Raw genomic sequence first — 12,259 nt, forward strand, 5'->3', positions numbered from 1 at the left:
AATGTTTTACAAAAACATTAAAAATCAGTAATCAAAAGTAATCAGTAACGAAGTCTGACCCTTCACACGAAATAAATATCTCGATTGGGATCATGAATACGTCCAACTTTTATTGCTGCGTCTGTCACGGTAGCGTCACAGCGTGCAGACGCGTAAAAAAAACAATTTAAGAGATATGCATTTAACATCTCATCCAAAGATCTAAGACTAACTCCCGGCAGGATATTATGAATTTCAATGAAGAGATGAGGTGAGCTTTCTGGAGACCTACGAGTTCGACAAAAAGGCAATACACAAGGCGGAACGGTCATTCATCACCGAAATGTCCTTTGGCACTTCCTATTAGAACCAGTCAGGTGGGCTGGGCTCATTATTACATCATCACGATGGTGTCATCTCTGAACGTCATCAGAGTAATTGGCACAATTTGTCAAATTGAGGGAAATGTGCCCGTGGGCACGCTTCCACACGCAAGCACAACACAACACGGGCATAAAGGACACACACGTCCTTTATCGTCTTATTCCTCTCTTCGGTCCTTGCGGCAGTACGAGGTTTAAACAGAACACTGACTTTCCATCACCCTCTGAGGTTGTTATGGCAACGACGTTAATACCCTCCTATCTACACATAACGTGGAACAACCTGGCGACAAACGTTGTCTCTCAATACATCAAAATGCAGTAGGTAGGACAGAATGGTATTGGCTCTGTAGTGGAAATGGGGAGGGGCTTATGTGAATGTTAAAGCTATACAAGTACCTGTCCTTATTGAACAGAAGCATAAACCCAATCACATTTTAATAGCCTAAGATGCTAAATATGCTAATATAGCATAATATAATAAAAATAGAACATTATGGTTAAAGATACAGATATGCGTGAGGAGAAAGAACATTAATGCACTGCAGGCTTTTTTTGACTTAATCGTTTTATCTTATTATTTTAGTTTTGCAACATTACGAGGATCCGTTCCGTGTCAGCCGCCACGGTTGAAGTAGCGCCGTGGTCAGTGATCTCAATAGACCAACCCCGAAGCAAATGGAGGGAGCAATAATTGTCACATAGGGACCGACGTGCCTCTTTCACCAAATCGGCAGCGACAGGATGATCTGAAGTGTGCAAAGAAAAAAAGACGAGGCCGAGACGCACAGAAAGAATCCATTTCCATCACCAAAAATGCTTTTTGTGCTCTCAGAGAGGATGAATAATAAATGCTATTGGACGTCGTCCTCCTTGAAAGGCAGCATGGATTAGACGCCTAATAGAGTTAATGCATTTCACTCAAAAAACATAGCGTGCCCATGTTCAACGGGATGAAACTGTATTCCACCGGACATTAAAGCAATTATTGAAGCACATTTCAAATCCTAAAGATGCATTTGAACCCAACCTTATCCATAACTAAACAACAAGCTAGGAGTTTTCCATTTTTTGGGGGACAAACTGTAAACTTTTCATCCCATCTATTCTTGAAATTAAAGATGCAGCCTGCAGGACAATGGCACATTTTCCAGGCCGCCATGTTTCCCTGTGGTTGGGCAGGTTGAGTTAAGCTAACGCGACAGCAGACGCTAGCCATTACGCTACGGAGGGGAGCACTAACTTTTCCACCGAGTATTCCCGGGACCGATGAGACAACCGCCCGTCTGGTTTAACAAAATAGTATTTAGTCTTATTAAAACACGCCTTTATCCCGACATGCACAGAATTCCCAGAAGTAAACGGGCCGTACTTTGAGCCCGGCATCCCACTCCTTCACCCTTAAGTGAAGATGAAAATCCAAGTGAGACAAAAGTTTAAATTGCTTCACGGTACGAGCCTACGGGATGTGAAGGAGAGGAGACGGAGAGGAGACGGGCAGCAGAGCGCCGATTGGCTCGGCTCACTCAAGCAGCCCGGACTGTGAGCACAGCGGCGGAGTTACGGCATTAGTCACATCGCTGCTCCTCGGCCCGCCTGACGGAGAACCCGCAGAGGAAAAGATGCACCCCAAACCTTCCTCCGTTCGTCCTCCCCTCCATCGTCCTCCCTCCACGGCTCTGGCCACCCCCCCCCCCCCCCCCGTTTTTATATTAAGATCAGCGGGGATGCAAACGCACCAAAAGTCCCTTCGGTACCGAAGCAGGCCATCGTGTTTTTTAGGTTTCAGCATCCTCAGCATCTCAGCCGCACCCTTTGCTCCGAGGATAATGAGGAGCATCCAGGGAGTCGGTGGGCGGCCGTCTGATGGCTGTGTGTGGTCAATATTTCAATCAAGTAGATTTGAAAGGATGGTGATGATGAGCGATGAAATGGTTTTCCTAATAATTCAGGCTATTTGTAGTTCGGCGCGGCTACAACCGGAAGAGTCGGGAAGCTCACGTTAGTTTGCAAGGTGAACTAAATCGCCTTCGAGGGGTTCACAGCCGAATGACGGGAACGACACAGCGAGCGCTCGTCCCGGCGATGAAGGCGAGGAGGCGCAGGCATGCTACGAACCATGACGGGACAGTAAATAAAGAACGTCCTCAAAGAAAAGGTGGTTTAATGCGGTTTAGCTCCGCCTCCGCCGCTTCGACGGTTACCCCTAGCTCAGCAAGTGCAAGCGTCACGGATTAAACTCCGCCGCCATCCCGATCCGGAGGAGCAGCAGACAATAGAGAGACGATGTCTGTTCCGGTTGATTGGAAAGGCGGGTTCAAACACAGAGGGTCGGTTCTGAACAGAAGATCCAGAAAACAAGCGGGGCACAATTAATTAAGGCTCTGCTCGCCGGGAATTATCTGGTGAAAACATTTGTGTTGACGCTTTCAGGCTTTCAACAGTCGTGGAAGTGGCAGAAGGAAATCGGCTTGTTCAGCAGAAGACAATAGAGGAGGGAGACCAGACGGCGACGCGCCTCCGATGTACGATTTGTCAGGCGCCGCACTGACAGAAAATCAAGGATCGGGAAACCTTAAATCCGCGGGACACGGCCGACGTTTAGCGAACGGGGAAGATGGAGCTTTCCTTCAAATGGAGAAGATTTACAAAGAAGTTCAGCTAAATATAAAAACAGGCAAATATAACAACAGGTAAGTTGTTCAGGAAGGTGTTTGCACGTTTAAGAGTTAATAAAACTAAGTCCTGACAAAGGGAATAAATAATCCTACATAAGATGTGATGTCGGTGACGCACGGCGGTGTGCAGCACGAGTCCCATCACTCCTCCGTTCTGTCTCCGGTCCCCGTGGGCGATGTGCAAGAGCACTTAACCTGGCAGCAGGGCGCTCGGCGGGGTTTCCACCCGAACACAGGGCCCGCCCCAAGACGGGGGTCCGAGGGGACGCCAAACAAAAGGCCAGGGGCACGCAAGGCCGGCGCTGCACCGAACGCCAGGAGACAACAGGGACGGCTGAAGAAGTGCTCAGCTCCACAAGAGGTACTGTGTGTCAGCAGCGTACGTCACACACACACACACACACACACACACACTCCTTTATGACTTTCTCCAGCAGGAATCCAGGTATTTTAATCAAGACCTTGAGTCGTCTTAGTAAACACACAAAATAAAATTGTATTGGGATAAATGGCGATGCGTTCAATGAGACGAGGGGTTCATTCCTGGTCCTCATCGCCGCCAGCCCGGTTCATGCATCCAAAGAATACCAGACCTTGTGAACGGCGCTGCCAAGACATAAAGAATAAAACTGAATTCAATAGAAGTAAGAGTTGAAGGGCGAATAACTAATAAAAAATAAAAATGTGTCCAAGGACGGCAATGCTCGTGGAAAAACGCCATTCCTAGCGACGTGGGTGGGCCTCGGCCTCGACCAGAAGAAAACGGCAGATTGACACGGCAATCACCTCGGCCGAAAAGTGCATCAAAGAAAGGAAACCAAAGAAGAAGTAGTTTAGGCCCAAAAGCATGAGTGGAACTTCACAGACTCTTTTCCCAGCTGATTTCCAGGAGATGCAAGCAAACCGTAGAATCATAAAGTGCGGGCATATGGGAGGACGGGGCAAGGGCAAATCAGTATTTTCCCTTTGGCGGGGGCATAAAAATAGCTTCAACACGCCTCTCTCGAGTTGGACCCGGCTTCTCCCCTTCGGCCCCTTTGATGCCAAACACCTTCCCAGGAAAGACATGAGTAACAATCAGACAACGGCGTGGAAAGCTGACGGACGCGGAATACCGTGGGAGTGATTCCGCCGTCTTGTGTAACTCCCTCCTGCGAGTACGTTCATCACATGTTCAGACGAGGCCGTGCGTGTTTTACGTGGACTCAAGGCTCGATAGATGTCAGCAGTAGCCGCTCGACAAACACTTTCCAGTAGAACATCTCTGGCCCGTGACGTTTGCTGATCGATGCTTTGATTTGCATACGCGCACGCTGCTAATGGATTCGCTAGCAATTAGATAGCAGTAAAAAAAAGAAGAAGGCAGGCACAGGAAGTGAAGCTCGATGTGGGAACATTTCCTCCAGAAAGGTAATAAAATCAAATGGAAATTACGCGCGAAGAGCAAGCGCCGCCACGTCGGAGACGAAAGAGGATTGGCCTTCAGCCGGGGGGGGAGGAGCGTCACCTGCACCGGCCTGAGACATCCACTATTTAACGGTTGCTGTCAACAAATAGAACGGAACAACTCGATTCAACATGCTAGGCTAAACGCAACGGAGCACAAGACTCGATTTAGATGCATTCCTGCTGTTTGGAATAAACAAGCAAAAACACGATGGAGAAAATGAAAAATCCAATGCGCTTCCCATCGTTTGTGATTCAAATGTGGAGAATTGATCCCTCCATCCTCAGAATGAAGGGCACCATACGGGAGAGCGCTGCGCCCTAATAAGATGGATGAGGCTCTCGGATCCCGGCCGGCCAACAGGAAAAAAAGACGGAGGAGGCCGGGAGAGGTTGGGAGCGTGCAGCCACGCCGGATTCATCAGCTCCCACAGTTCAAATCAAAGCGAGTGCAGCTTGCCGGCTTGATTACCCGATGGCTCCGGCTGCATTCCCTCTGATGACACACAGACACTGCTGCTGTTGTTTATTGCTCTCCGTTTTTATTTTTCCCATGGAGGTACCAGGATCGTAGAGCACTCTCTGTCGCCGTTTGAAGATAAATTATCATTAACCCGAATCCAAATCCTTCTCAGCCCCCCCTTTGGCTTTCATTCATTCCATCATGGCGGGTCCGACTCTGTAAACGACGATCTCGATGTTGTTCCTCTCGTTTCATCGCGGATTCGCCTCGTGGAAACTTGAACTTGAAGGCGCGTGCCTTTGTGAGGCTGAAGGTCGAACAGACGAGGACTCGGGGCGTCGCATTAAAAGGGCAGAACTATGGATGGTAACAGCGTCTCCACAGGCGCCGACACCCGCGGCCAGAAAATCACAGCCCTGAAACGGACGCTTGGTCCAGCGAAGGTCACGGAGCGGAGCGCATTAGACTTTTGTCTTATGAAGCAGAGACAATACGGCCCGTCCAAAAGTACAAAAAAAAAAGACAGAGTAGATGAAATAAACTGCGTTCTCAGAGGCGTGTTCATTTGCTGCCACTGGAAAACCAAGAAAATATGTAAATCACGTCAAAGAAAATGGCCGTTTGTGCTGCGGCTACAGACAGAACCCAGAGTAATCCCGACGTCGATCCCAGAGAGCCGGAGCCGTTCGACAACGCAGCAATTAAATATGTTGATAATTGAAGTCCGGGCATCTCAAAGAAAAACAAGACGAAGCAGAGCATCGCCGTCGGTGCCCGGGATCCAGAGGAGCACGCCAGCCGCTGCCTCGTCACCTTATTAACTGCAGGACAACTGGAACCAACACGCCGCCGGTCATTAGCGAGAAGCCCGGCGGAGCTCGTTAGGAGATGAGGAGGGAAGCGGTAAATAAGGTTAATTGGCTGATCTGTCAGGACCAGAAAGATGCTCGCGTTGACGCAGAAACAACCGGAACACGACTTCATCGCCCGCGCCCACACGCCGTTTGCCTTCATTAGCAGTTTAGAGGGTTGTGGCGTGTTGACGGAGGCTCCGGCGGGGGGGTCATAGGGGACGGGGCATGGGCTTGTGACCCCTTCTGTTTGGAATAAAAGACAGCTGTCCTTGTTCTTTTGGACCAGCTCGCGTGGCCAACGGCGCGGTTTACTCCCCTGAATCAGCACGCCAGCCTGCTCCCTGTCATCTCCACATCCACCATTACAGGGATTTGGCACTACGAAGCCTGCTGCTGGAGCTTCCAAGCCGTCAGGATTCTTGGGCTGCTCGTGTTAATGACAAAGGACAGTTAATTAAGGGGCTCGCCTCGTGGGAAATGCATCCATCATCACGTTTACTGAACCATCGCAGCACGGCGAGGGGAAGAAGAACTCCGGAAGGGAGGCTCAGGCGCCAATGTCTTGATTAGTCGAATATTTCTGCACCCAGATGGTGATTGCAGAGGGAACTCTGAGGACGTTGTCCATCATGCACTGCAGCCGAGCTTAAAACCACCGGAGATCGTCTTTGCTCTGACTGAACCCGGAATGACTCGCATAAAAAGGTGCCCCTCGTGCATTTTTAGCAGGTGCAAAGAGCATGAAAATTAATTGTCCCTTTGAAACTGGCCGACATCCAAAACCAACATTCATCTGTTTGTGTTGACTCAAAAATCTATCTGTCCCGCGGCCCAAGTCCAAAGTCGTTACACCGGAATCTGTCGTTTGGAGTTTCTGCTGGGGAGGAACGAACGCAGTTAAAGCAAACAACTGGAATAAAAACAGGAAAGAGAATGTTTACCGATGATATTGGAAGTCCTTGAGCAACACTTGCTGTTTTAAGTCGTCTGGATGGCAAAGACAGAAGCAGGAATGATTTTTAAGGACATCGCTGCAGTTGCGAGAGGAGGAAACACAAAGTTCCCAGAGCATAAAGTCAGTCGCTGAGTAGAAAAACACTGAAAATAGATTGGTTAAATTGTGGTTTCTAAAAAAAAAAAACCTGAAAAAAAATCATTTAAACTTGCAGCTTTCACTCGATTCGGGTTCTTAAGAGAGTTTATCTGCAACATTAGAAGACCTGAAGGCTCCGATGTTCATTAAATAAACCTTGTATAGGAATAAACCACGGCCTCAAAAGGCTCACGCGTTGGAACGTAAAGACCAAGGTCGAATTATCATTGATTAAACCTTTAATGATTGAAGGTTATATTTCGGCTCGGCCACTCGTATCACACAGTAAGCTGAAACATCTGGCCTTATTCCTGTTGAGATGATTAAAAATGAAGCCAAAGTTAAATTATTCAAAAGAAAAGAAACTTAAATTGGCTGAATTTTCACGCCAGCTTCCAGCCGGGTTCCTGAATCCTGCAGAATAATTAAAACAGGTGAAGTAATTTCACTCTCCGTGGGTGCGGGGCGAGCAGACCCTTCCTCATTAGCCAGTGTACCTTTGATGTCACTTTAAACTGTTGGATCTTCTGGGGGGGGGTCACGACGAGCCAACGGCGCAAACTCCAGAAACAAAATGAGATTCATACATTACCTAAACAATATTTATTGGATGTCTGTCACTGAAGCGGTAGCTGTAAAAGCGTTGGTACACCCCCCCCCCCCGGAACACAGGCCGTCTCCTGTATTGAGATATATGGAGCTGGATGGCTGGAAGAAAACACCGACGCCGTGCGGATCCCGCGACCGTCGTCCAGCCAGCCGAAAATGGAGCATCCTAATGCTATTCATCATCCGCTGCTCAATTATGAATGTCGGAAACGTTGAGTGTGCTGCAGGAATATATTTACAGGGGGAGTCAGAGAAGTGCTGCATGCCATGGAAGGTGTGCAGCGCTTTGGGGGGGGGCAACTGGACTTTGAAAGAAAACCAGCTGCGTTGGCGATGAACCCAAATCTCACGCCAATCGCTGGTCAATGATGTAACCGGCAGCAGCAGGTTTGTCGTGGAACCGCGAGTCAGTGGGTGCGTTTCATAGCGCCGACGCGTTGCAGAGCCGGGATACCCTACGATGGTTTAAGATTCGTCTGAACAATCAGGACAGACGCATCGCTCCGGTCGTCGTCCTCTTAATAACGGAGAATCAGCCGACGCCACTGGGTTCCCAGACTTAATTACCCGACTCCCTTTGTCCTCAGCGGAGGATCTAAAGCAGCCGAAGACGCGTCTTATCTGATTATTCTCGCTGCGATGAGATTTCACGTCCTTTTTGGCTTTAATTACTGAAATGACATCTCATGCAGGGAAGCCTGCCGCAGGGACACAGCAATGTGCTTAGCATGGTGGAAAAAGGCTAACGTCTAATTCTAACTTTAAATAAGAGAGTTAAAATGTGCACCCCCCCACGCAGTCGGACATGGCGCGAGGTATTTCGTGTCAGACTTCATTTAGAAGCCGATGTTTAGCCGGATAAAGCTCGAGGACCAAACCAAGTCCGTGGAGAAGTTTCCTCTCCACCTCCAGCGGAATCAAGAGGCATCTCTAACCCATTAGAATTTCAAATTCATTTCACCACAGGCATTTGAGGAAACGGCTAGGAGCTCCGCCGGCGGCAAACACTGTAATTTGTCAAACAATTTTGGGAAACGCTACAAGAGAGACTTTGTTTCCTTTGAGGACGGCCCTTCACTCCGACGACACCGGCTCTGCAAATCGTCAGCAGCAGACGGAGAGCGCCACGCAGCCGCCTCCCACTTAAACGGATTCCACTTGTTCTGTAAGTTCCTTGAGGGGTGCCATTTGTAAGGAATGGCCACCCGTCAAATTCACACTCCAAACAAGCGGCAGGCAGCCTTCCAATGCAGGAGCGGCTAACTGCTGCCGCCATTAGCCGGGTCCTGGAAGGTGGAAGCCCATTGGGAATTAGGAACCAGAACCGGACCGTCTATGAAATGGGAGGAGGGCAGTCGCTCCGACCGGGAATGATGGGAATACATCTGGATGAGGTGTTTCCAGTTCTTACCCTCCTCCAAAAAGCCCGTCTGAAAAGCCCGTTGATGAGCTCCCCTTTCATCCTGGTCCCAAGCTGCTACATCCAGAGTCATTATTCACGGACACACTCGATTCAGACGGGCCGACGCTTGGATGGGAGTTTCATGAACCCGGCGCTGATGAGCTTCTGTGCGTTTATACCCCCCCCCCCACACACACACACACACACACACACACACAGCGCTGGAAATGTCAACCTTTGTCGTCTTTCAACAGATCTAGTTCATCCGGGTCAAGAGGACCGTTGGTGCGACACAATACGGTCCGGAATATCGACGTTCCAATAGTCATTTGTGTTCTTTTGTTAACAAAACACGGACGAGGTCGATTCAGACTAAAAGGTTTGGTTTAACGTCGGGGAAAAATATCACTGGAGATGACTTCAATCGGAACTCGTGTGGTTTTCCCAACGCCGCTCTTCTCGGAGCTCCGACAGAACAACGACAACAACAACACGCTGTTATTTACATCAACAGCCATGAGCAGTGAATCGTGGACGTATGTGTACCACAGATGGATATAAATAGAGTACACTGTGAAACACTCCGGATAATTATGATATCAATATTGGAAGACTGTGGCTCCCCTTCCTCCTCATCCTCTTCCTCCTCCTGGAATGAGCCAATATTGTTCTCGCCTGAACAAACGCAATAAGTTTGGAATTAAAGATGGAACAGAGGGATTAACCTCTCCTTATGTCTCAGTGCTGCATCTTCTTTTACCACCAACAGGAGGAAGAAAGGAATGATGAAAAGAATACGAAGAAAAAATGAAAAGAGAAAGGAGGATATGAAGTATAAGAGAGCAAGGGGAATAAGGGAAGTGGAGGAGAAGGATGTTTTTAAATAATGTTTTACAGATTATTTGTTCCATTCTTCTTCTTCAAAAAAAACTGTTCCAAAGGGATTTGAAAGAGCAAATAAATCCATAGCGCTTGTAAAACAGGGAGACTTGTGGAACAAAAGAAGAAACCAAAAGAATAAAGCTATATGGTAAAATATGTAAAAGGTCGTGGAAGAGAAGCAGCTGGTCTGAGCGAGCGCCGAGAGACCCTGAGGAGAAGCATGTCCAACGAGGAAAGTTTCCAGCAGCTCAAATCCATTCTAGTTGGGTTCGTGACTATTTCAGAGGCCGCTGCTCATCTTTCAAAAGCCCGTTCAGAAAGTGCCACATCATCAAATGTAACATTTACATTACAGAACGGGCATCCAACCACGCCTTAGCCCGTCACGGACCGATCTGTTCGTCAGGTAATTCCCTGATACGACTGAGTGCATCTCCGTTTAAAGGACTGACATGATATCCAGACATGGGAACAGGAATCCGTGTCAGCAGCTGCCGGCGCCGACAGAAACGCATCTGGTTGTGGGAGCTGCTCAATTTCTAACCGGCAATTTAAAAAAAAAAAGAGAGAGAGAGAGAGAAAGCGCTGTCAGATATAATTGAATGGAGAATTTCCACCGTGTTGTTTTCCTGGTGAGTCAAGTGTTTGCTGCACGGCCCCCCAGAGGCGTTTAACTCTGCAGAATATTTGATCCGTTGTTAAGAACTAACGGAGCTGATCAAACATCCACAGCGAAGACCGCGTCGCCATCTTTGATATGTGGTTAGCAGAGAAAGAAGCAATCAACAGCCACTTAGCGCTAGCATGCTAGGTGATAGCATAGCATAAGCAAAATGGGAACACACAGCAAAGTGACAAGTTGGACACGATGCGGGGGCAGAAGCCCACGTGGATGGCGGGAGCGCTGGACACCCATCCTGCGTTTGTTCCAGGTAGCACAGATAACCGGAATTAGATTCCTGGCAGGAAGCGCTTAAACCACTTCCTGTACCAACAAACCAAAGGTACACGGAAAAATAGGAATAAACCGTCCCTGCCTCTGTACAAACTTTTTTTCCTATAGAACCAAAAAAATGTAAATGTAATTCTCGGATTCGAGTCGGGCCTCATTCAAAGACGGATATGGGATAAAAACCGGATTTGTGTGTTTGGACATTCCCCGTCTTAAAATACAAGAATGGATGGACTCGCTCCGTCCCTCCAGTCAGCTCTTTGTGACAAACTTTCCGCGTGTTCAAACTTTCCTGGAAGTATTCAGTGACATCCGAGTGTCAGTGACACAACAGGGCCACAGATAATACCTACCCCCCACCCCCACCCCACCCGCCCCCGTCTTTCCAAAAACGGCCTCTTCCAATACGACTTCACTTTGAAGTCCAGTCAGGGGATCAAGCAGAACATTTTAAGTCGCTAATCCCTCGTTTTTAATCAAACGCACAGTATCCGCTTAATAGTTACCGCCGAGGTTTCTAATTGTCCTGCTTACGCGTTCGAACCCCGAGCGTCACGCTCGTATTTCACGGAGCCGCTGGAGCGGTATCGACGGCACGTCGAGGAAGACGACGTTTTTTTAAATGGTATAATTAGCCGGGATTTAAAAGAGGAAAAAATAATAGCATCCCTTCTTCCTGGTGAGCGTGAGGTCACGGCGTACATCTAAGGTAGTTTAATTAAATTTGCCATCTATAAAGTTTTTAAAGAACATTTATGCAAATAGGATTTTCATTATCGCCCATTCAAAGTGTTATCAAAGTGCGTCTCAAAGTGAAGTGGCTTCGCCGGTCCTCGGTGGTTCCAGCTGCTCATATTTGGCTCCATGAAATAGAAACATTAAATAAATAAAAAAAGATGAAATTAGTTTATCACGGCTGTGAACATTTCAGATAATCCACTGACAAACGGGATTACCTTCTGAAGACGAGCGTCCATTCTGGGGACCTGCATCTATAGAAGTTTACCTTTAATATTCTTACTCTGTATTCAGATTTTCTCCCGAACACCCCAACACAGAAAAGACCTCCGATTAATTATCCTCTTCATATACCCCATGTGTTCGTAGAAAACCATCCAATTTCAGGTTTGTGGGCGCTGCTGATGCCTGAAATAATGCAGGTCAAAGGGCGCCGGCTGCGGCTACGCAGCTGCCGTTCCAGTTTTAGGACATTAATCATCGAGGGATGGAATTATACGTTTAAAAAACAGAACGCCGCGGCTGCGATGACTGGATCCCTGACCAAATATTGATCATGTGGCACAGCGGGGAAGGTGAAACCACTGAGTATTCCTAAATTCGCACCGTGAAACCCGTGAGGCGTGCAGCCTCCGCTGCCTAATTATCTTTTCCTCGTGGGAGCCAGTCGAGTTCGGAGCTCTCCTCCTGGAAGGAAGCAGCCGGGAGGATGCAAGCGGTTTAATTGGCAACTTTTCAGTTTTCTTTTATTTGCCGGCTTTATTACACGGTCCGACGTGA

The sequence above is a fragment of the Brachionichthys hirsutus genome, chromosome 14 (assembly GCF_040956055.1).
Source record: "Brachionichthys hirsutus isolate HB-005 chromosome 14, CSIRO-AGI_Bhir_v1, whole genome shotgun sequence".
Taxonomy (NCBI): domain Eukaryota; kingdom Metazoa; phylum Chordata; class Actinopteri; order Lophiiformes; family Brachionichthyidae; genus Brachionichthys; species Brachionichthys hirsutus.